Raw genomic sequence first — 22,691 nt, forward strand, 5'->3', positions numbered from 1 at the left:
CTTTTTTAAAAGGAAGAACCAGGGGGATCCCTCCATCAATCTGTCAGAACAACCTTTCGGATAGAAACTAGCAATTGATTTAGCTGGAGTCTCCTGCCGGATGGTGGATAGAGCTGATTAAAGCTGTGCATGCACTATTAATAGGAGCAGGATGCCTCGCTGTCATTATTATTAATTACACTGCTGTGATTACTATCTGTTCATCCATCCACCCATCCTCCCTTCTCTAATCCCGGCACTGGCCAAGTACGTACAAACACAAACCCTTCCTGTCTTTTTTTTGTTCCCAGTTTTCCGGGAAGGGGGTGGGGAAAGACCAAAAAACTTCATTTACAGGATTTCTTATTAGTATGTGTGAGAGTGTGAGCGTGCCTTGTGTGTGAGAAAGGGAGTGCTGGGAGATGAGTAGGTGTGAGGCACGTGGGAGCATCGGGCTGTGAAAAACGCACAAAGGGAAAGTTAAAGCCAAAGAAAGAGACTTTGCATTTCATGTTGAACCCACTGGATTCCTGCTCCATCCTCCCCTTCCATAGGAGCAGTCCCACGGATGGGCTCTGACCCCCTTAGAAAGCCCTCTCCCACGCTCACAAGCACATCCCCACCTGGGAGCCAGGTTCTCCCAAAACCACAGCCACTGGTCCCAAGAAAGTCCGAGATTTTCCTTTACCAAATAATGAGACTGTGATAAGGGGAAACAAATGGGCCCTTGGAGCAGGGAGGGCTGCAATAAGAGATGAATTATTAGTCCAAGATGGAAATCTCTTTTGATAAATGACTGGCCCCAAGCAAGGAAGGATTCAGCAAAGCACAACAACGTCCTTGTTGTGACACGAGGAAGGGGAAGGAACAACCTTATAAGGGGCAACAAAGGCTCCGCGCTACCACCTTGACCAATTGGTTAATCAAGTGTATCCCACGACATCAGTGCAGTTCCCTCTTTGCATTAGTTACAGCATCTGAATGTGGTGGACAGCGATGATGTGTTCAGTCCAGGTCCTGGTTTGAAACCACCACCAGGAAAGAGGGTAGAGCAAAGCCTGCTGATGGGTCCCAGTGTCAAAAGCCCCTCGATCCGCACAGTGCTTCAAAGCTAAGACAGACCCAAAAAGACAAGGAGAGAGAACCAGGTTTTCCCCTTTCTCCCCTCCTGCGAGGAGCTTGGCTCAGCAGGATGGGGTGATGCTTCATAGGCCAAGCGAAAGAACTGCTGTTTATTAACACTGGCCCAATTCCTGGTATTTTTAAAGCCTAGTTCATTGAGGGGAGAATATCCATTGGCATCACTGGAAATAAACCTGACAATGAGGCACTGGGCAAGGCACTGGAATCAGCAGGCTTTAGCATCACAGCTCCTCCTGGATTTTGATGGGGGGGGTCTGTATGTCTAACTCCAAACAAGGTACAAGGACCTCTGTGGATTAGTACCCAGCCATAAGCAATGACACTATTGGAGTTTCTAAGTCCCTATAGCCTAGAATGCCGTTATCCCTGGGGACTGGTAACTGAAGCCTCTGGCACCACTATTTTTAGTGGGCGATTTAAGCAGAAACAGTGAGCAGAAGCACACATATATATCTCTGTGTATGCTATGTATACATATATATACACGCTGCTAAAAAACACGACTGAAATGGCTTGAGCTCAACTTGCTAAACATATTTCTGCCTTTCTCCTCCCCCAGAAATCTCTACCAAAACATACCTCTCCATCTAATGAGATTAGCAAGGTACCATGCTAGATCTTTATTAGTTAAAGCTGACCATAGTGCAAAACTTGGCTGGAATCGTCAATGAGCTGACTGCCAGAGTGAGGAGTGCAGCCAGCAAGCAGATTTATTCCAAATGGGTCTCTGCTGTTTGCCTTGGGGAATATGCTTCCTTCTATTTAACTCCCTGAAAACTGGTAGCCAAAATTCAGCTCTCTTTATGCTCCCTGAACCCAAAGGTACCACCACTCCCACTGGCCTTACGCAGGCTGAATTCCACTGGCCGCAGTGATTTATATGAATACAAGGTAAAAGAAAAACAAACCTATTTACTCCGATGGCTCACAGTAGGATTTAGCACTGAGGACATTTATATATGGCAATCCCTGCCTTCTCTGACTGGCAGCTTGAAGAGACCAAAGTCCCAAATATTAACAGCAGAGCCCTGGGTGTTTATATCAGCAGTGCTTATCTTTACAGTCATCTTCTGCCCTCAGACGAGTTCGTTTGGCTCCCAGCATTCCTCTTTTGTAAAATATGGGCAGGGAGGAACAAGTGAGAAAGATCATTTCTATTATAAAATGCCTGGTGCTGGCCTCCCCTCGCATGCAGTCGCTGATAGGAAACCTTTCACGCGATCTGCACATTCCTTTCGTGGGTCACACCCAGAACCTCCTTTTAAAGGTCTCAGGAGGACCAGCAGATGCCTTAGGGGAAGGAACAGAGGCCAAAGCATGGCCATGTATGAGCGTTTCACTGCAAACAAGTTTCTTGCTTTGGAGTAGAAACGGGATGCATACGCAGAACAGATCTGGTTTCCATCAGCCCGTTATTTATAGCACTGGTTTCACACCATGGATTATACACACTCATGCTTGTTCTCTCAGGCTCTCAGTGCTCTGCCACGCTTCCTTCTCACCTGAGCAATGAATCTGGGTGTTTTACCCTGCCGTGATCAGGCTGTTCATGTCCCATTTAGTTGTGCGTTCACTGAATACTGAAGGATCAGTTTATCAACAGCGCACAAAGGAGGCATCTCCTGAAGCCCTCAGTTCACAGCCCCCAGACGGATCCCTAAGGTTGGATCAACTGAAAACACCTTTGGTACAGAGAAGAATATGGTCCCATGAAACAAGTTACTCTGCTCTGCTGCTGCACTCTAACGGCTGCATGGTGGCAAAGACTCGATAGGAAGCCCCATGGTGGCCATCTCACCAGAAACTGCATCAAAGACCTCCTGTATTAAACAGCAGGGGCCTGAAAGAAGCTCCTACACAGCACAGTTCACAAGGAATTCTGCAGCCCATCACTTGCTGATCATTCATACAGAGCAGAATGGGATGGTAGGTTCCATCTGGTATGCCTGGAGTCATCAACGTTGTTCTAAGTAGTGAGGTTAAACAATGGGTATTTGGTCCCTGCTGTTGCTTGAATGAGATCTGTTGTCCATAATAAAACTCCTGGCACATGATCAGTCACTGTCTATAAACCCAAATTACACTAAGAAAAGCCAGCATACTGTTAAACAGTTTTAAACCATCATTAAAGAACACCATCTCCAGTCAGCACATTCTGAAGAGCCACGAGGAAAGCATTCTTCAGGTGTCCCTCAGACAGACATAACAGTGCAGAACACGGCTGATGGCTCTTCTTCAAAATTCCCTGCCAACATCTGCACCCCAACACAAAGACTAGGCCAAGTTCTAAGATACCTGGAACCAAACAACAGTGTTCTCTGTCCCTGAGGTCACAATAATCAGCAACAACACCCTAACTCTGCTAAATGTTACTGGCAAAGCAGGGCTCGGGTCTCCATCATGAGCTTGCCAAGCTGTCCTCCAGGAGGACCTCACAGCCAGACCATGGGCAGCAGAACAGGCACCTTATGCCAGAGTCACCTTCTGGGCAACTGCAGCTTAGTGAGTGTTGGCTGAGTTACCAGAAAGCCACATAAGCACTTGGACTAAGCAAGGTGTACTCCAGAGACTACGTGATAGGTTTGGTCTACTGCTAAACCTGTGGGTGGCTCAAGTTTGGGGAGATAGATTTTACCCCCTTCTTCTGGAATCTGAGGGCTCGATACAGGTGCCTAAACACAGATACCTGCACCTAGTGCCTCTGCAGATGTGCCAGTTCCACCCAGACATCTCAAACTGCATCATGGGGTTACCAAGCAACCAAAGGGTACCCGAGTAGGACTTCAGGAGGGAACTGCAAGTACAGCTGGAGAACTGTGGGATGCTCACACTGAGATACTTGTTAAGGTGCTTAATAATTTAGCTTACCAAAAAGAAGATGAAGAAGTATCTTATTAACAATAAAGAACACTTACTAAAGAGATCTCTTACAGCAGAACTCTCTTTAATCTAACAGACAAAGCCATATCAACATCCAATGGCTGGAAGCCAGAACTAGACAAATTCAAACTGCAAGGAAGGTGCCAGTTTGTAATTGAAAGAGTAATGAGCCATTGGAATTAGTCACCCCGGGCTGTGATGGATCCTCCACCATCTGAGTGGATGCCATTCTAAAAAGTGCCACATTGCAGGCACATATTTCTGTGTTTGGGAATTACTAGGAAAGGCTTTCCAGCTTGCAGGAGTTGTTTGTGCTCTGAAAAACAAACAAAAGAAGTATTATGCTGCTCAGTTAACAATGGAGAAGGGAGGTAGAGGGACTTTCAGCAGACAGCCTGTGACACTACCAGAACAGGATGCAGGTCACATATTATCATTTCCCAGCCACATTTTTACTCTCTGGAGCAGTCCAGAGCCCCAAAGCAGCCTTTTTGGGGCAGTAATCTCAGCTTGGTGACATCAAGCTCAGTAAGCAAACTCGGGCACAAGGCCAGGTCCAGATAAGACACAGGGAATGGACCGTATCAGCCAAGCAATCCTGCTGGAAACACCTCCAAATTTGCTCCTTACCAGAAGTCTGGGAAGAACAGGACATCTAGATGAAGCATGGTGGCTCTTGCCGCATTTCCAATGAGAGCCATCCCCAGGACTCAGCTCTCTCCATGCCTTTGTCCAACACAACTGTGCCCAGAGCCCTCTGAGCACCCATCAGTGTACTACAGATGGGTGCTCTGCAGCTGACCTGCTTGCTTTCCTCCTCTTCCCAAGGAGCATTCCCATCTCTTGCATACGATATAGGACAAAGTACACAAGAGGCACGTTTCCATCTTATCTCCAGCAGGCAGGAAAAAGGGAAAACCACAGGAGAAACAGTCTTATGCCAAGACAGAGCTGTTCTGGACCCATTGTATGGGAATGCCTGCTGCCAGTTATCATGGAAGAGCAATAAACACCCAGGTTCACACGAGAAAGTCTGCACTGATGACTTCAAGAGTATGCAATGAAAATCAGCAGGAAGGGCACACACGGGTAAAGGCACTGAAGGCCACACTGGGAAAGAGGGAAGCCCCAGAACTAAGTGAATGAATGATTCCTTTGCTTCTCTGGTACCCAACGTCAGGTTGCCCTGAACAAAAAGACACAGATATCACTTCACCTCACTCCAAATAAAAGCAAGTTTTAAAGATGCGTAGACACCAAATCAAATATTTCATCAGGTTTGCCTAGTTTCATCTGGGGGCTGTGAAAAAGGCTTTTGAGACATTAAATGTGGGTAAGTGGCTACGGCACCTGTTCTGAAATACCCAAGAGAAGTAAGCCAGCTTGGTAAAGACAGAATGAAGCCTTCTGAGGTAGAACTTTTTGAGATAGTCTTTCTTGGCTGAAAAAGTGCAATAAATTTGGGGATGGTTTTATGAAACCCCTGCAGATGCACTGCTGAGATTTCACACAGACCATAACCAGGAAGGAATCAGCAACACACCGGCTTGGAACAGCCCAAACAGAGAAACTCTGTTCCTCCTCCTTTCCCCAGCCTTTGCCTGCAAACACATCACTACAGTTAGCACACAAAACACTATTCATTATAGTTAGAACCCAGGAGCACAAAGTTAGCTCTTACACTGGGGCTGGGATCAAAACGTAACACAAATCTTTAAAAGCAAGGATGAAATACTGAGCCCTCTGAAAGTTCAAGCAGAAAGAAATGTGACTGGTTCTCAGGCAAATGGGAAAACCCTATAAAAGGATCTTTAGCTTTATTCATCTGAGTTCATTCATTCACACCCACTGAAGGTGCTCCAGATTTACACATGGTACGGGGACTCAGGGCACTTAGTGGCGATACTTTGGTTTCACACCACCACTGTGTACCCAACTGCCTGGGCTCAAAGTACCCAGCACTGCTCAACATTGACCCTCATTCTGCCTCCTATTATGGGCAGCAAGTCCAGGGGCTGTGCTACCCAAGGTTTGTATGGGGGTCCTGAATGTCTAAGGAGCTCCTAGAAGTCCTCCATGATCTCAGTATAATTTGCCAGGAACAGTTATGGCTCCAAGTAAACAGGTTCTTAATGACTCAGAAGCTACTGGAAATGTCCAGACCTTTGTTGAGAAATTACACAGCTAAGAATTACCCAGGGTGCTGTGGACATGAAGGGGACTGTTATTACAGTAAGATCATTTTTCAGGTGGGAACCTAACCACAGAGATACTGAAGCAACCCATGCAAAGGCACACAGGGTATAACACATCCTGAGAAGGGTGAAACAATCAAGATTTGGCTAAGGCCAGCCCAGTGACTGGCTCTTCCTTCTGATGGTTAACAGTAAATTTCAGCAAGTGACATGGGGATGAATAATTCGGCTGGATGGGCCTGAGAAGTGGCACATGGAGGCTGAACTTTAGGGAGAACCCCCCCAATGCAAGCCTGGTTCCGAGTCCTCCCAAAGGAACCATCTGACTTAGAGCATCTTCCTTGGACTGAGTGAAACCCCACAAAATACACCCTGTGCAGCCCTTTGCACAGGGCAGCAGATAGACCCCATCAATTCATGGGATGAGCAGGCATTCTCCACATCTCACTATGAACCTTTGGTGTCTCTGCAGTGCAAGTGCATCACCCTTCTTTGGCTTTTTCAGTCCGATGGGTCTGGCCTAGCTATAGAGGCTGTGGTCTTCATTAGCAGAACTGCCATAGGACCTCTTTTGATACCACTCTGCAGAAACAGCTGGTTTCATAGAATCACAGAATGGTTTGGGTTGGAAAGGACCTTTAGATCATCTAGTTCCAGCCCCCCTGCCATGGGCAGGGACACCTAACGCTAAATCATATCACCCAAGGCCTCGTCCAACCTGGTCTTGAGCACTGCCAGGGATGGAGCATTCACAACCTCCCTGGGCAACCCATTCCAGGGCCTCACCACCCTAACAGGAAAGAATTTCCTCCTTACATCCAATCTAAACTTCCCCTGTTTAAGTTTTAACCCATTACGCCTTGTCCTTTCACTACAGTCTCTAACGAAGAGTCCCTCCCCAGCATCCCTATAGGCTCATGAAATCAGCCCCTGGATCTTTTCTGACAGGACTTATTTTGGTTCCTCTGGTAAGAGCAATGACACCAAGAACTGCCTCCTGAACAGGAACAATCTGGGATTCAGACAGGAACAAAAGAAAATGGGAGGTAATAATCACTGGACTATGTATCCACCCTGCTCCCAAAGGTTCCCTGTTTTCTGAAATGACTGCCCAGGTCTGAATCCACTCAGGGGTCCCAGGAACACCCACAGCTACAGACACCCCTTCCCTTGGATCAGCGAGTATGACACTGCCTGAATGACAGAAGAAGTGGGATGGATGAGGAAATCTTCCCTCACAGGGGGAAATCCAGCAGTCAGGATACCAAGAGGGTGGTCTGCCTGTTAATTCAGGAGACAGAATTCAAACTGAAAGCTCCATGTGGAGCAAATTAGCAGAAACTAATTCTAATCCGTCCCACGCTGGCACAGAGGCACGTCAGCCCTGCTTAAAATTGCACCTCCCTTTAGATCTAGGCTGCCCCTTGTCCTACATGGAGAGAAAAAAGGATGGGGAGAGGCTGCATCACACTCTGAGTGCAGATGGTCCGTATTATTGAACCTCTGTGGAGTATCAGCCACTTGCCCCTGTGCCCCATGATAAATCACAGTCTCCTTCAATGGAGAACATTGAAGGGGAAGAGCAACGCTCTGTGGGACTCTGATTGGGTTTAAAGTCAGACTAGTTAAGGAGATGTAAATACTGAGCCCCTATCAGCCTGTAATTGTCATCATCATCCTGTTTAGGGAACTACTCACATCTTTGAGCAGTTACTCCGTGTCTCCTCCAGCCCAGGAGAAGGTCTGGAGCCCATTTCCGGCAGCCGGCAGAGAGCTGCTTTTCTTTAGTTGACACAAACAGAGTTTGTCAGCTTGTGCATCTTTGGTTTCTGCTTGGTTTAAAGCTGCTGCAGAGTCCTTGGGAGCAGCGTAGCAGCTGGAAACAGAGAACTCACAACCCACACCACAAAGGTGCCCATTCAGCAGCCACCGGTCCCCCAGGTCCTGTCCAACAAGAGCATCCTCTGTGTGGTGGCCTTTGGGACAGCATCCTCGGGCCCTGCTGAGAGGGGGGAAGTGACACTTCCAGTGGCTCTCGTGGAAGGCAGAGCCAAAACGTGCGCATTCACTTTCTTCTGCAGACAGAAAACTGAAGAAACACCCCAGCAGGCCAAAATAAATACATTTGGCATCTTTCCTGCATCTGCACCGGCACGTTCGTGGCACTGAAACCGAAAACAGGCCTGAACCTTATTTACACTAAAGTCTCTTTCCATCACTTTGGCAGTAGGAAAGGGCTTAGTCTCGGTGCATATTATATTTTCTTTTCAACATGTGTAAATGAGGATCAAGCTTTTACATTGCTTAAAATAGATGTAAATGACCCTTTATGCTGTCAGAATGGTGTCGAGAAGCCTTCCTGCAATAAAAAAATCAGCTCCATTATGCTTTCATATCATGCTCCATTCATTCAGTTTTAGTTTCTCAAACTCAGGCAATTCCCCTTGACCTTGGCAATCTGTGCTGAGATTTTACACAGCTGGGACTAAACCCAGGGTTTGAGGAAGGTGCATGAGCCCAGAGAGAAACACACCAAAACCTTCAATCTAAACTGGACTTGAAGACCCACCTGGAAGAGCCCCCATCCCCAACAGGCTCTAGGCCATCTGTGATAGATTTATTCTATTAGTTGCTTTGAAGACTTTGTATATTCCAGTCCTCTTTACAAAACCATGAAAGGGAGCAAAAGAGAGGCAGCGAGAGAATAACAAGACACGCTGAGCTGCCATCAGGGTTTTGATGCCTCACAGATGGACTTGCCATGCCTCCTGCTCAGGCCCAGGGGAAGCCACCACCATGAATCCCTGTTCAAGCCACTGGTTTGGCTCAATTACCAGTTTGCTCTGTGCACATGGAAGGAGACCCTGCCAAGAAAGGAAGTGGCCTTCCTTGGATCTCTACTATTGAATGCATTCATTTTCCTTGAAGAGATAGTCTCTGAGCACACAGGCTCAGATCGAAGGGCTGTATGAGCTACCCAGGTTATCGGTGGTGAAGGTCAGTGATGTGATCCCCATCCCTTCTGTCTGATTAATGCAGAGAAGAGTTGACCAAGGAGCAGGCTCAGTCCAGACAATCTGGCAGCCCAGCAGGGCTAAGGCAGCCCATGTCCTTAGGCTCAGTGCTGCAGGAAGTGTCTCCAGGTACCTCAGGGATGCAGAGCCTTGCTTTCCCACCTCTCTGTAGCTCTGCATGGTAAGTAAATTACTACAGCCCTTAGAATAAGGTGATATATTTCCACATTGCTGTCTTTTGCCAGTGAGTAAGCTCCAGAGCCAAGAAGGGGTTGGCTGTTACCCTGATTAATTACTGCCGGTGCTCCCTGCTGCCCACACTGCCTTCTCCCCTTTCAGCTCCTACTTGTGCTGTGGACTACTGGAAGAGGAGGGCTTTCATTCCAGCTTCTAGACTATTAAATCCAGATCCCATCCATGCTACTGCAGCCCCAACCTCTCTTGCTCCAACAAATAAGCAAAGGAACTGCACCCTTCCTTTGGAGCCATCATCACATGTGGAGACATCCTGACAGCTCATCAATACCTTCCACCCTGAAGAGCTGGAGCAAGTGGTACTCAACCCAAGTGCAAAGTGAGTTCCTGGAATATGCTGAGGCTGTGTCTGCCCACCCCATCCCCAGGGCTCCTCTGCAGGCACTGCCTGGCCCGGCATGGGATAACCCAGCCAAAGGGCAGAACATTTCCAGTAACCATCATTTTCCTTACAGAAGAATGCACGAGGGATTGACAACACTTTCCTTACCCTCCTCCTCCTCTTTTCCTCTGTAAAATAACCCTCTCTGCAGCATCGCCAGCTGAATGCCACTTCCCAGCTCTTCTCCAGGAGCAGCTGTAGTTGGAAGCACCCAGAGAAACCCAAGGGTTTATATGGAACAGCTCAGAGGCACCCTGAAAACTGCAGCATGCTACCGAGAGTGCTGCAGTGTATTATCCCTTTTCTTTTTTCTGTATAGTTCTGGGTAAGGTTTTAATTGGGCATTGTATTTCAAAGCCAGGGAGTAGGACCTATGCAAAGCACTGGATAGTTTCTGCATTAATTGACCATCAAATCCTTCCCCTTTGCATCTGTATTCTATTATTAGAGAATGTAAAGCAGTTTACAGGGCTTTTAACCTCTTCAGGCAAGCACTCAGTGGAAGTTATACCGCTGCAGGGACCATATTAGCTTTACAGACTTGGTTTCTAATCCAAGGAGAGGAGAAAAAATGGACACGAGACAGAGCACATGAATGATTTTGGGTGTAAATCAGCACACCACCATTAACTTTGGTGGAGTTCTGCTGATTTATGCCAGCAAAAGATCAGACATTTTATCTGCAATCAGGTCCTTGCTCCCAGAGGACCAAAACGGTACCAGACAAATCTTCACAGACCATTTATCAGCCTTTCCCTCTACATTCTTCCCTGCTGCCTGGAAAAGCCCTGATCCGATGCCAGGAGCCATCTGGCAAACCGGGCACCGTGATCTGCACGTACACTGTGTGCTCAGTCACTTGGAGGAAAATCACCTTCCAGCAAGTCACTTTGATGACCTCTGTGACCACCCAAGGCTCTCGTGATGCTGGTGTCAGAGCAAGAACCATGCTGGGGATTGGGAACCTAAATTGAGTCCTGCAGACTCTAACTAAAGCTGCTGGGCTCTTTCTTCAGGGTCTCATGGGAGTAAGCACCGTTCCCAGACCAAGAGAACTGAGATGGAGGCAACACAAGCTGTCATGGGATCCTGTGTGCAAGGATGATGTGGATGCCGTGTGTTATCACCAAGGTAGGCAAACAAGCATGAAGAAGTATTGTGGTGGCCAGGGCTGATAGCTCCTCCTGTGCATTGGGTGCTGGTTTCAAGCAGCATCAGACAAGCCTGTGCATCTTGTGGGACCTGCAGAAATGTACCTGATGGGTGGGTTTACCCAGGTAGCCACAGCTTCCAGTCCTAGTAACGTGAGTGCTCAGTATCTCACCCTCTTCCAGGATGACAGCCAACATGCACCATTTCCACTCTACCTAACATCGGAAGGATGACCAAACTGTCACACCAAAGCTCCACCTACCTCACTGTCCTGTCTTCAACCCAAAAAAGAGCAGATGCCTAGAGAAAACAACATCAACACATGCCATGTTTGGTACTTTCCATCCAAAGAGCTGGATTCCCCTAACAGAGGAGTTTGATACCCTCAGACCTGAACAACTGTTGCAGAAAGAGCAGGAAGCAAGCCCTGGTGCCATCCTACCCACGGCAGGAGAGAAAAGAGCTCGTAGTGTGTCCTTCAGAAGAGTCACCTGAAGGGACGAGATGAAACCTATCCTCACAAAACCAGATGAGACGAGCGATGTTTGATCTCCTGTCTCTGTGCAGCAGGATGAGAAGGAAACTCCTCACCTCACTTGCCTTCTTTAGCCTGTTTTCCTCACACAGTTGCTCCACCGCCCCACAGCAAGTGGGATTCTCATTCTGCAAATCCCTACCCTATTTCTTTGTTCCACAGTAACCCCAAATGTCACTAGATAGAGCCCAGAACAGTGATCATGGGCGTGCAAACAACGGTGTAAGGGCCAGTGTAATGACCTTGTTCCTCAGCACTCGGCAATGCTTCCAAGTATCTTTGTATTTAGTTACTTGGTTAAGGTCCCGAACGTCTGACTCTCAGGCACTGTGTTTTTATTGCTACAGAATGAGCCAGAAACCATTCAAAACCTTTAAAAAGTCTTTTTAAATAGTCAGAATGAGGTTACAGTGTTGGCTGCCTGGGAAATACAACAGGCATTTCAAGTGGGAAAGAACAGTCCCTTATTGCATCTGCGGCTGGCATTTAGGGCACCCTGATCACTAACAATTCCCCAGCTCCAATGCTCAGCACCCTGCAGGCTGGGCAGAACCATAGGGAGCAAGGGGAGAGGAGAAAGGGGCTAGGTGAAAGGAAAGCCTGGGTTGAGAGTTAGCTGGAAATTTTCATTACAACTCATCAGAAAATGCTCATTTTTCACTTAAAGAGTCACAGAAATGCCCTGGTTTCCAACACCTGCCAGTGAAACATAAGCTGGGCTCCACCAGCAAACCCTGCCCAGATCTGCCTGTGTTCCACCTCACCTCAGGTGTCCAGGTCTGGCACCCTGGACTTTATAGAAACCAGAGCTTTTGATAAACTGCTCTGGAATTGCCTTCTGAACAGTGCTGGTGTCCCTGGGACAGACCTTAAACCCAGTGCAACCCTCCCTCCACCCAAGGTCATGGCTATTGATACCCCATCCCAGCCACTCCTTGGCACCACCACCATCACCAACCCAGCTGCTGGCAGGAAGCCTCAAGCAGCATGGTAGAAGGGAGGAACTCAGACTAGATACTTCTGGTGTTCTGGGGCCTTCCCCATTCTGGGCAATAGAAGGCCCATCACTTCTCCGCCAGCTGGTAAGGGCTGCTTAGGGAAAATGCATAAATATCAGAGCCAAGCTCCCTGTCCTTCCTTGGCATAACTTCTAGAAGCTGTGAGTTTCCTCAGGACACTGAAGGAAGGCAAAGAGCAAAGATGATGGTCAGGAAAGCACTGCAGAAAGGCTGAATAGAATAATTTAAAGGTATTATTAATAATGATGGCAATTACAGTACTAGAAAGCTCAGTGGTTTTTCATACAGGGCTGAAAAGGGAAGAGGAACAAACCCAAGCAACTTCCACAAGAATGCAAGAGAAGCAGTAACGCGCTGGGGAAACCAAACAAGATCAGTGTTCAGAAGCAGCAAGCCAAATCCTCTTCTTCACTAAACCAGCACAGGGCCCCTGGAGCTCAGGGGCTGGAGGAGAACCAAGGCTACCTCCTTCTGACCAGGGCAGAGGATATTAAAGCTGAGCTTTCCAAACACCTTTTGGGAAGTCAGCTCAAAATCACTGCAATTAAATAAGCCAAGGCATTCCCCCGAGGCTGTGCAAGAATCTGTGCTCTGTTCTGCTGAGCTGCTCTCCCAAGAGCCACCAAAACAAGTGTCACCCACCTATCACACCCCTACGTGTGTTCGCACTTCCCTACGCGCCATCAAGCCATCGGCTTGGGTCGCTTCTTGAGGACCATGCAAAGGCCATCAAAACCCCACCAGTCATTAATTCCCAGGAAGCAGGCACTCCCTCATTGGTAATTACTTAAATAAACTTCCCTTTCGTGGTGTCTGAGCCACGGCCTTTCCTTCTGACACGTCCCAAGAAAGCTTTCTTTAAGGTAAGACAACACAAGGGTTGTGGACACGAGCTGGGCTGCACCTGACTAAACACTGAGCCCATGGGTGATGGCCGGATGGCTTGAGTGGGATTTCACTGCCTTGCTCCCCAGTCCAGCACAGCCCCTTCCAGCTCACAGCAGAACAGCCCGAGTAGGATTTCCCCTTATATATGCAGCGTGTATCCTTCATGCAAATCTGTCTCATAAATCACTGCATCCCAGGTGCACCACAGAGTAATTTGTTAGGAAAATACTGTTCCAACCAAAGGATACAGCATACCACAGTGGCCATTAGGAGGGGCAATAACCAGGATAGGGGTGACTTGGAAACCTGACAGCCTCTGAAAATGATTCATCCTGCCTGACCTTAAATCTTAGATCCTGACTATTGCAGACGGAGCCGCCTTCGCAGGCAGGAAGCATCAGTCATGGCCATGTTCATATCCCCTCCCTGCCCATGGCTACAGGACACATGAGGACCCCCAGCTTAAAGAACTTGGGATTTGGGTTATTAGCTACCCCAAAATAACCGAAACAAGGGGCATTGTACACAGAACCACTCTGCTTTCTGCAACTTCACTAACAAACAGCTGCAGCCCGTGCTTATCTCACCTTCATGGTTATGAGAAAGATCTTACTGGTCTCAGTGATTTATGCTTCTATCAGCTGAGATCCTGATCTCAAAACTCCAAGAATATCTTAACTTCTGCTGTGCCATATGATCACGCTATCTCTGATACAGAATTCTACCCAGACATCTCAGTTTGCTGCAGCTAATCCAACAATAACCCAAGCAGCTCCAGTTCTCACATGTTTCCACAGTATTTAGAATACTCCCAAACTGCTTATTCTTATCTACAGATGTCAGGAATACACTTTGCCAACCAGACCTTTGACCCACTTCCATGTAAAGATAATGTGAAGTTGCATGCAAGCACAGGACTCGTTTCCAGAGGAGGCAGCATGAAGTTACCAAAGTAAAGATCCGTTTAAGTTAAAAGTTGAACAGTTTTGCTGTGGCAAGAGAAAAAAATCTCAGGATCTCAGAGAGTGCAGGGAGGAATATTGTACTGAGCTGAGGAAATGGACAAGCAGTCAGGCACAAAAACCTTCCTACAGCTCTGACGAAGAAGCAATGAACTTAAGCTCTTGTAGAGCTTAGCTTAAACCAAATGGATAGAAAAAGGAGACAAATATGGAATTAAGATATTTCCCCTCTAATTGTATTAACTATAGTAATGGGGTGATATATAATGGCAAAAGAAATCTTAATGTGCGTAAGAAAATACAAACTAGAACACCACATAGGTTGAGCACTTCAACAGCATCCTAGAAATAGACATTTTAGACCATTTAGACCACATCACAGGTATTCAAGACTTTATCCATGTTCACCACAGCCAATAGTTGCTGTCAGGCAACTGCAGAAGACATAGAATGGTTTGGGTTAGAAGAAACCTTAAAGCTCCTCCAGTCCCAACCCCTGCCACGGGCAGGGACACCTCACACTAGAGCAGCTTGCTTCAAGCCCCTGTGTCCAACCTGGCCTTGAACACTGCCAGGGATGGGGCAGCCACAGCTTCTCTGGGCACCCTGTGCCAGCGCCTCAGCACCCTCACAGGGAAGAGCTTCTGCCTAAGAGCTCATCTCAGTCTCCCCTCTGGCAGGTTAAAGCCATTCCCCTTGGCCTTTCACTATGTGCTAGTCCTTCTCCAGGTTTCTTGTAGCCCCTTTAGGCACTGGGAGCTGCTCTAAGGTGTTCTCCTCTCCAGGCTGAACAACCCCAGCTCTCAGCCTCCTCTGGGCTCACTTGAGCAGATCCACATCCTTATACTGGGGACCCAGAGTTGAATGCAATAAAAAGCTCCATAAACAGCCATGGTAAAAATGCATCAGGAGCTCAGAGTAGCTCTTGGTGGGTTTCTGGCCCTACAGTGCTGGATTTTAGCACTGCCCATACACATTTATAGCCCTGAGGTGGTTGAAAAGGACTGACCAGGAGCAGAGACAAAGGGCAACATGGCACTGCTCAAACACAACCGCCTACCAACTGCTTTACGCAGCTGAAGCATGGCAACAAGCATCCTCCCAAGCAGCCCATGGCTGGCACGTACTGCCAGACAGAAGGATTTCTGCCCTTTGGTCTGTTCAATCCAGCACTTATCAACACTCTGGGCCAGTTGATGTCCACCAGACACCACTTTTGGTGCTGGCATTCCCCGGGGAGTTCTTGGTGCACTCCTAGGTTCCTTGTTAGGTCCAGACAGGCACAAAACGCTCAACCCAGAGTCCAGGAGGGAGCAGATTTGCCCAAAGACACGCCGAGGACAGGGCTCCCTGCCATTACTAAAGTGCTTTGACCCCTGCCCTCCTGGAATGAAACCAGCCCCTCAAAGCTCCCAGTGTGAGGAAGAGAAAACTGCAACCGACTTCAAGTGGGATGGAAAACTCGGAGTTCAACGCTCACAAGCCAAGGCTGCTAATCTTCTTGTCATGGGAGCAGACTCACCCGGCAGAGGGGAATTCCTGCCTTTGACTGGACTAATTAAAGGCATCGAACTCTGCACCCGTTATGGCTTGATGTGCCTTAATCCGATGTGACATTCGCCATACGCGAGGAGCGCCGGCGCGCACATACGGTTCTCATTGCTGAGCGGGGTCTGGCACCCGCGGGGTGCCCCAGCTGCAGCACGCTTCCTCCCCTCGCTGGGCTGAGCTGTGTGGGGTGGCAAAGTGGGCGATCATCCCACCTCAGAGCCACTAAGGTCCCGGTTAGGGGAGAGGAGTGTGGTCTGCCCCAGCGCTGAAAGGTCATTTGAGAAGGCGGGGATGGGATTGGGATTCAAAGCTTTCCTCCAGTGCAATGGAAGTGGAAGGTGCTGAATGAGCAGTACCTGTTTCTCTCCTGTGCAGGCACAGGAACTGTATCTCAGGAGTGCAGAATATTATTCCCAAGCATTTCAAGGCCAGGTTGGACAGAGCCTTGGGGTTGCATGATGTAGGGTGAGGCGTCCCTGCCTATGGCAGGGGGTTGGAACTGGATGATCTTAAGGCCCTTTCCAACCCAAACCATTCCATGATTCAATGATGGTACACAAGATTGTAATGATCTCACATTAGAGAAGTTTCAAGATGCAAGATGGGTGCTTGGATAGAGTGATGTGAACCATAGATAACACTTGTATTACTCACCTCCTGTCCAGGACTGGCCTCTTGAAGCCCAGGGATATGTCACCACACTCAACCATGCTCAACAGAATCCTGAACCAGCCCTGGGAAGAAAGCTTGGGCAGGGGAGGGCAGTCAGCAGCGGATGAGTTGGGATGTCTGTGCCACAGGAGAACCTGGCTCTGAAGACCTGGGTTGAGACGCAGACCCTGAAAAACAATAAAGCTTTCTCAGTGGCACTGCAAGAAATCAACTTTCCTCTTCATTTATTGAGTGTTCTGTAAAAGATTAGAGTCCCACACCACTATTACTTGCACTGTCAATTAAAAGTGTTGGTCTGCTAGGTCGGATGGCAGCAGGCAGCCTGTTTATATCTGCAGGTCCCAAGTTCATTTCCAGTTAATGATCCATAAAAGGGACTGCAGCATTTCTCCTAGGAAGATTGCTTGGAAGCAACTGATAGACTGCTTAGGCTATGGGAGAAAAAAAGCACTGAAATACTGTCATGAGTTATAAATCAGGCAAAGTCAGCGATGCTCTGTAAGGAGCAGTAATGTTTGGTGCATGCTGGTACCAACGGCTGGTCAGTATAAGCTGCTTCAGAGTAAAACCAAAAAGAGGGTGATTTCAGTACAACTGAAATGCAGAACATGTTCAAATTCATATCTAATAAAGCAATTCTTGTTTATTATTGAAGTACCAATTGATTATTAAAAACACATTTATTGAGGCTGGACCACAAGGTAACAGATCTGTACCTCTGGCATAGTTGCGAAACCTCTGTAAACAGCGATTATTAGAAACAGATTTATTGAGGCCTAACGATAGCATAAGCTGCGTATCAGTTACAGAGCTCTTAAAACCTGATCAGTGTGTTCTTAAGCCCTTTTTACTGAGGGTTTACAGCTCAGCAGTAGGGCTACACGTCTTCATTTGGTGTTGTTAAGCCACATAGAATACCATCTTAATGCTCGTTTGATACTTAATTAAGGTAGTGTTTGCAGGGAAAAGACTTCCCCAGTGAGAACCAGGAAACAACAATCATCTTCCTTCTTCCAACAACACAGATCACAGCCACTATTAGACCTGTTGGTGAATCTTCTCATTGATCTCTGAACCCCTCTTTCAGTGGAGCATGCGGATCAAGGGTGATCTGAGGGTACGACATGCAACGCGCAGGGTTGCATCCACCCCGGTGCCCGATGCTGGGAACACAGTGAGTCCTCCTGCCTACAGCCATGCAGCTCAAACCTCTGCTGGGCTTTGACCAACTCAACAAGCCCTGGTGCTCCACTCTTGTTGTAAATTGACTGCAGTCAGAACTGCAACAACACTAAAACTCAACAGAGACCAAATGCCGCCCAGGAGAAGGGAGCTGAGCATGGTGAAACCAGCACTAGCCACAGCCCGGTGAGCAGCAGGCAGAGGGTACCCCAGATGCGTGGTCCTTGCTTACTCACAGAGAACAAGTCCCATCCCATTGCTCCCTTCATAAATGATTGAAGACTTGCCTGGTGAAGCCACTTTTCCTCCTGTCCACCATTGCCAGTACCCATGGCTCCTGCTGCAGCCACCACATCTGGTACCTCCATCCTGCACACAGAGTACCAGACTACAGCACAGACACCGGAGACTCCCCAGCACCCAGTGAGCCTTTCCCATATCTTGGGATATCTGAAGGAGACTACAAGGATGCTGGAGAGGGACTCTTTATCAGGGACTGTAGCAATAGGACAAGGGGTGATGGGTTTAAACTTAAACAGGGGAAGTTCAGGTTAGATATAAGGCAGAAGTTCTTTACTGCGAGGATGCTGAGGCACTGGCACAGGCTGCCCGAAAAAGTGGTGAATGCTCCATCCCTGGCAGTGTTCAAGGCCAGGCTGGACGGAGCCTTGGGCAACATGGTCTAGTGTGAGGTGTCTCTGGCACGGGATTGAAACTAGATCATTTTTAGGTCCTTTCCAACCTGAACCATTCCATGATTCCAACAGATCATATCCCAAATGCACAACCAGCCAAACAAAGAGGCAGCAGAGAAACTGCAGCCGGAGCAAAGGCAGCGATTTTGCCCAGATCATGCAGAACAGCTGGGGCAAAGCCCAGGGGAGAAGAGAGCTCTGCTCCTTTTCCTTTGCCATGCCTTCAGACCTCCCAGCCTCCACCAGAGGAGGAGGGGAGAAAAGAGCTCCAGATTACTGCAGAACTCCCCTAGCTCCAGTCTCCTCTGTTCCAATGTATATATTCCACTACAGGTGACATCATGATTGCTGGAGTCTGACAGGTGATGCTGTAAAATGCATGAAACCATAAAAATTTCAACAGCAGCAAGCTCCATTGCCGCTACATCTGACAGCACTTAGCTGCCCAGCTAACACAAATATTATAAAAGCACTCGGGAAAGAAATCCAACCTGCCTGACCTCAGTTTTGGACTAATAAACAGTACAGCACGACCAGATTTCACCCACATATCATAAACAGACAGCTTTTAAAGAAACCAAAGCAGGGTGCTGGTAGGTGTAAAGAACTAAGGCAAGAGATGAGTTGGAAGCGGGCAAAGTCGTTGGTGAAGCCGCAGGGCTTTCTGGCACTCCATCTCCCTACCAGGAGGGGATCTGTCTTAGGAACTGCATAACTACAGCTGCAAAAAAATGCTCGCTGGTGCTACACAGCCAGAGCAGGGGTGCCTAAATCATGTCAGAACACCTGATGTTCATTTCTGCCCTATCCACAGGGAAAAAGTGAGTAATCTTGTCTCCAAAAGCTGGACAGTAAGTGAATCCAAGAGAATTATTGCCCTTTCTGTCATCACCCTCAGCACTACATTTGAAAAGGCCAAGGATCCGTTTCCTGTTTCTTTCTGCTGTGAGTCCCTCTCGTCTCCCTGGAGGAGGGGAGCACCTTGCCTTTGCTCTGTGGAAAGCTGCCTCTGAAGGAGGCGAAGGAGGATGCCCACGTGGGCAACAGCCTCCCATCACGACCAAGGTGAGCCAGGCAGATGTGGGTTGGTGGCTCCAGCCAGGGTAGGGGTTTTCAAACCAGACATGATGAAATGGATCTTCAGTTTCCCCAGGAAGAACTGATTTCCATGGGTTATCTGGGATTAGTCCGATACACGGATGGGCAGAAGGAGCTTGTCACCTCCCACCCCAAAAGCTTTCTAAGCAGATGCTGGGAACTGATCCTGGCTGTTCTTAGTCACCTCTCAGAGACACACAAGGTCCAATTTCCAACCCACCCTGCATCCATGCATGAGAATCCCCAAGCATACCTTAGCCCTGGGACTGTCCCAGCACCCAGGGCCACCAGAGCCTGTGCCCAGCAACAGGCACCAACCCACTGGGCATCAGCGCCAATAAGTGCAGCTGGAATCCGATTTGCTGTTAGACATAGCGACAGTGTTGAGACAGGCAAGCAACAGAAGTTACTATAAATACACATATAGCTCCATTAAACCCCCTTTATTCCAATGATTGGAGAACTGTCTCTTATGGATGCATACACCAGAGTGGGAGCGAGTAGAGCAGCAGGCACCAATGGGGCTGCCAGCTCTGGAGCTCTGTTACCAGGCAAAAGGAACAGCAGCATCAAACCCACACTGTTCACCCAGTGATGGGAATCAGCAACAGTGGTCAAACCTTCTAAATGTGGCTTTTGATAGTAAAGGTAGAACTATTTAAACGTCACTTTCTCAACCATTTCAACTACTGCAAAATTCTATCCAGCCTTTTTAATCACAGGTTTCACCGAGCACTTCAGCGGAGAGCGAACAACGATCATGTTCTCACTAAATCAGCACTGTTCTTTCACCATTACACCCTTTGTGTTGAACTAACTAGCAACAGATCAGCAGATTTTGCAGTTTTTCGTTACTGGAACAATATGCATAATGAAAAACATGAAAAGTGCATTCACTGGACCGAGTCGAAATCTTTTTCACATAAATGGGTCCCTATTTTGCAGTCAGATTTGTCAGAATTGACAGCAACTGACGGAAATGTGATGGCTGCAGTGATTGAAAGCAGCTGATTCAGACCAATACAGGACAGCAACTCCTTGGTGAGGAACATCGGGGGGGCAGGACAAGCTGTTACCTGGTAGGTCTTCACCTTTTCTGCTCCTGTTCTTCTAAGTCTCCAGTTCAGCAGCCAGGTCCAGCTACAAACAAACCCAAATCACAGACTTTTACAAATACAAGCAGACATTGAGATGATTTAAGCGTGTCCTTTGCAGTCACCTTCATTCAGAGCCAAGAAGATATTTAGGCACCTAATTTTGGATAAACTAAAGTGGATGTCATCCCCATGGGAAGTTTCCTGCCTAATCCTTCCCTGGATCACATCCCACACCTCCCTGCTGCTTCTCCACTGCAAAATACAGTGGAAAATGCTAACGGGACTTCCCAATCGTACCACTTCCAACTTGGGTTACTCAAGGGCTCAGCTACTCAAATTCAGACAAAGGCAATGAGCTCTCCCCAACAGCACAGGAGAGCAGCTCTGGATTAAGTGCTCCCATCTCCTGCTCCAGCCTCCCTGGATCATTCCCAGGGCTCCAGCCTAAAGGGAGCGGAAGCAGCTGCTTGGGGCTCCCTACAGATGATATGGAGCTGCAGGAGTCCCAGTTAATTCGTATCAAGCCAGGAGATGGCACTCCACAACATGCAGAGTAACGCTCTGCATGCCCCAAAACCCTCCCTTTTGTGCCTGCCAAGCAATTCCTTCCACCCATCAGCATCTCTGAGCGCAGCAGGTTGTACCAGGCCCCGGGGAGATGATGGGGAGGTGATGCAGCCACCACCACAGTCCTGCTGCTGTACAGCCCTACACCTGCAGCAGTCCTCAGTGGCTCCCAGCAGCTCTGGTTTGCAACCTCAGAGTCTCTTTCATGCAAACCCCCTTCTTTTTTTTATGGAAGAGGCAAAAAAGTAATAATAACTGATCATAAAAAATCAAAACCGTTTACCTTTCAGGAGGCAACTCAGCACAGGCTATTACAGGGTAATTTGGTACATCATAAACTTTTCTATTAGAACAGAAAACAGGGCTGCTTGCATGAGCTGCCAATTGGAAATAAAATAGTGGTGGGGTCGTGTTCATTAGCACCACTTTTTCTATTAGCTTTGCTTTCCAATGGGGTGGGGAGAGGAGGGGGATTAAGATGCAGGTGACGGTAGATAAGACAGGAGAGACAGAGGGCAGCTCCTTATGGAGAGTCTCTTCTTGCCCCCATTGCACTGACAGAGGAGAGCCCCACAGGGTGGTGATGGGCACGGGATGATCCCCAGACCACAGCGGGGTGTCCAGCCTCCCAAAGTACACAACACCACAGCAACAGCAGAAGCAAGAGAAGCTTAGGAGAGTGGCAGCTCATTTGTGCTACCCAGGGACACAGCATATGTACTGCAAAGTAAATAAATACATACTGAAATAGGGCTAAAACCAGGCCAGGAGAGAGCGAGCTGACCTGTTACTGCAACAGACCACTTGTGAATAATGGCCCCAAAGTGCTGGCATTCACATGCATTGCTCAGCACATTTCCCTGTGCTGTTGGCAATCTCTGACATTGATCCTGTGCCTGTTCACTTCTCCAGTTACCAGTTATACCACAAAATGGATGCAAAGCATCCAGTGAAGCCGGGTCTCCCACCAGCTGCGTTAGAATTGCCAGAAAGAACTTCCCTGGGCTCCTCTGTGCATGGCACACCAAAACCACATCACAGCAGTGAAGCGATATGACCAAGACCACAGGGGAAAGCGGTAGCAGAGGCAGGAATGATGTCTGCACCCTTGAGACTGCCCTCCCTAGGATACCCTGAGTTCTCCTGGAGCCATCATCCCTGAAGACAGTGGCACAAAGTAAGGCTGAAGCATTTTGGTTCAGAAAAACAGCAACAGAGCTGAAAGCAGCATAAATGATGTTTTTATTTCTGTGAAGGAGGATAAAAGCCTCATTCCTCTGTTCGGAGTTTCCTTTCGCTGATGTTCACACTAATGGTGTGTTTCCCTGGGTGACTGCTTGGTGAGATGGAGGGACCTGCTCACCTCCATGCTGTGGCACAGCAATGGATCCCATCACATAAACCACAGACACCGTAACTGGTTCG

General features: G+C 48.1%; 1 long non-coding RNA gene across 1 annotated transcript; it reads right to left on the minus strand.

The window, feature by feature from the left end:
* Positions 1 to 622: 622 nt before the first annotated feature.
* On the minus strand, positions 623 to 16,741 carry LOC130595018 (uncharacterized). The gene is made up of 3 exons (XR_008971203.1): positions 16,610 to 16,741; positions 4,190 to 4,318; positions 623 to 721 (listed from the first exon to the last, which is right to left on the minus strand). It is a non-coding gene; the product is annotated as an uncharacterized LOC130595018 (long non-coding RNA).
* Positions 16,742 to 22,691: the final 5,950 nt, after the last annotated feature.

Source organism: Pezoporus wallicus, unplaced genomic scaffold, assembly GCF_028554395.1.
Source record: "Pezoporus wallicus isolate ANWC-B61680 ecotype Strahan unplaced genomic scaffold, APGP_CSIRO_Pwel_v1 contig_8702, whole genome shotgun sequence".
Classification (NCBI taxonomy): domain Eukaryota; kingdom Metazoa; phylum Chordata; class Aves; order Psittaciformes; family Psittacidae; genus Pezoporus; species Pezoporus wallicus.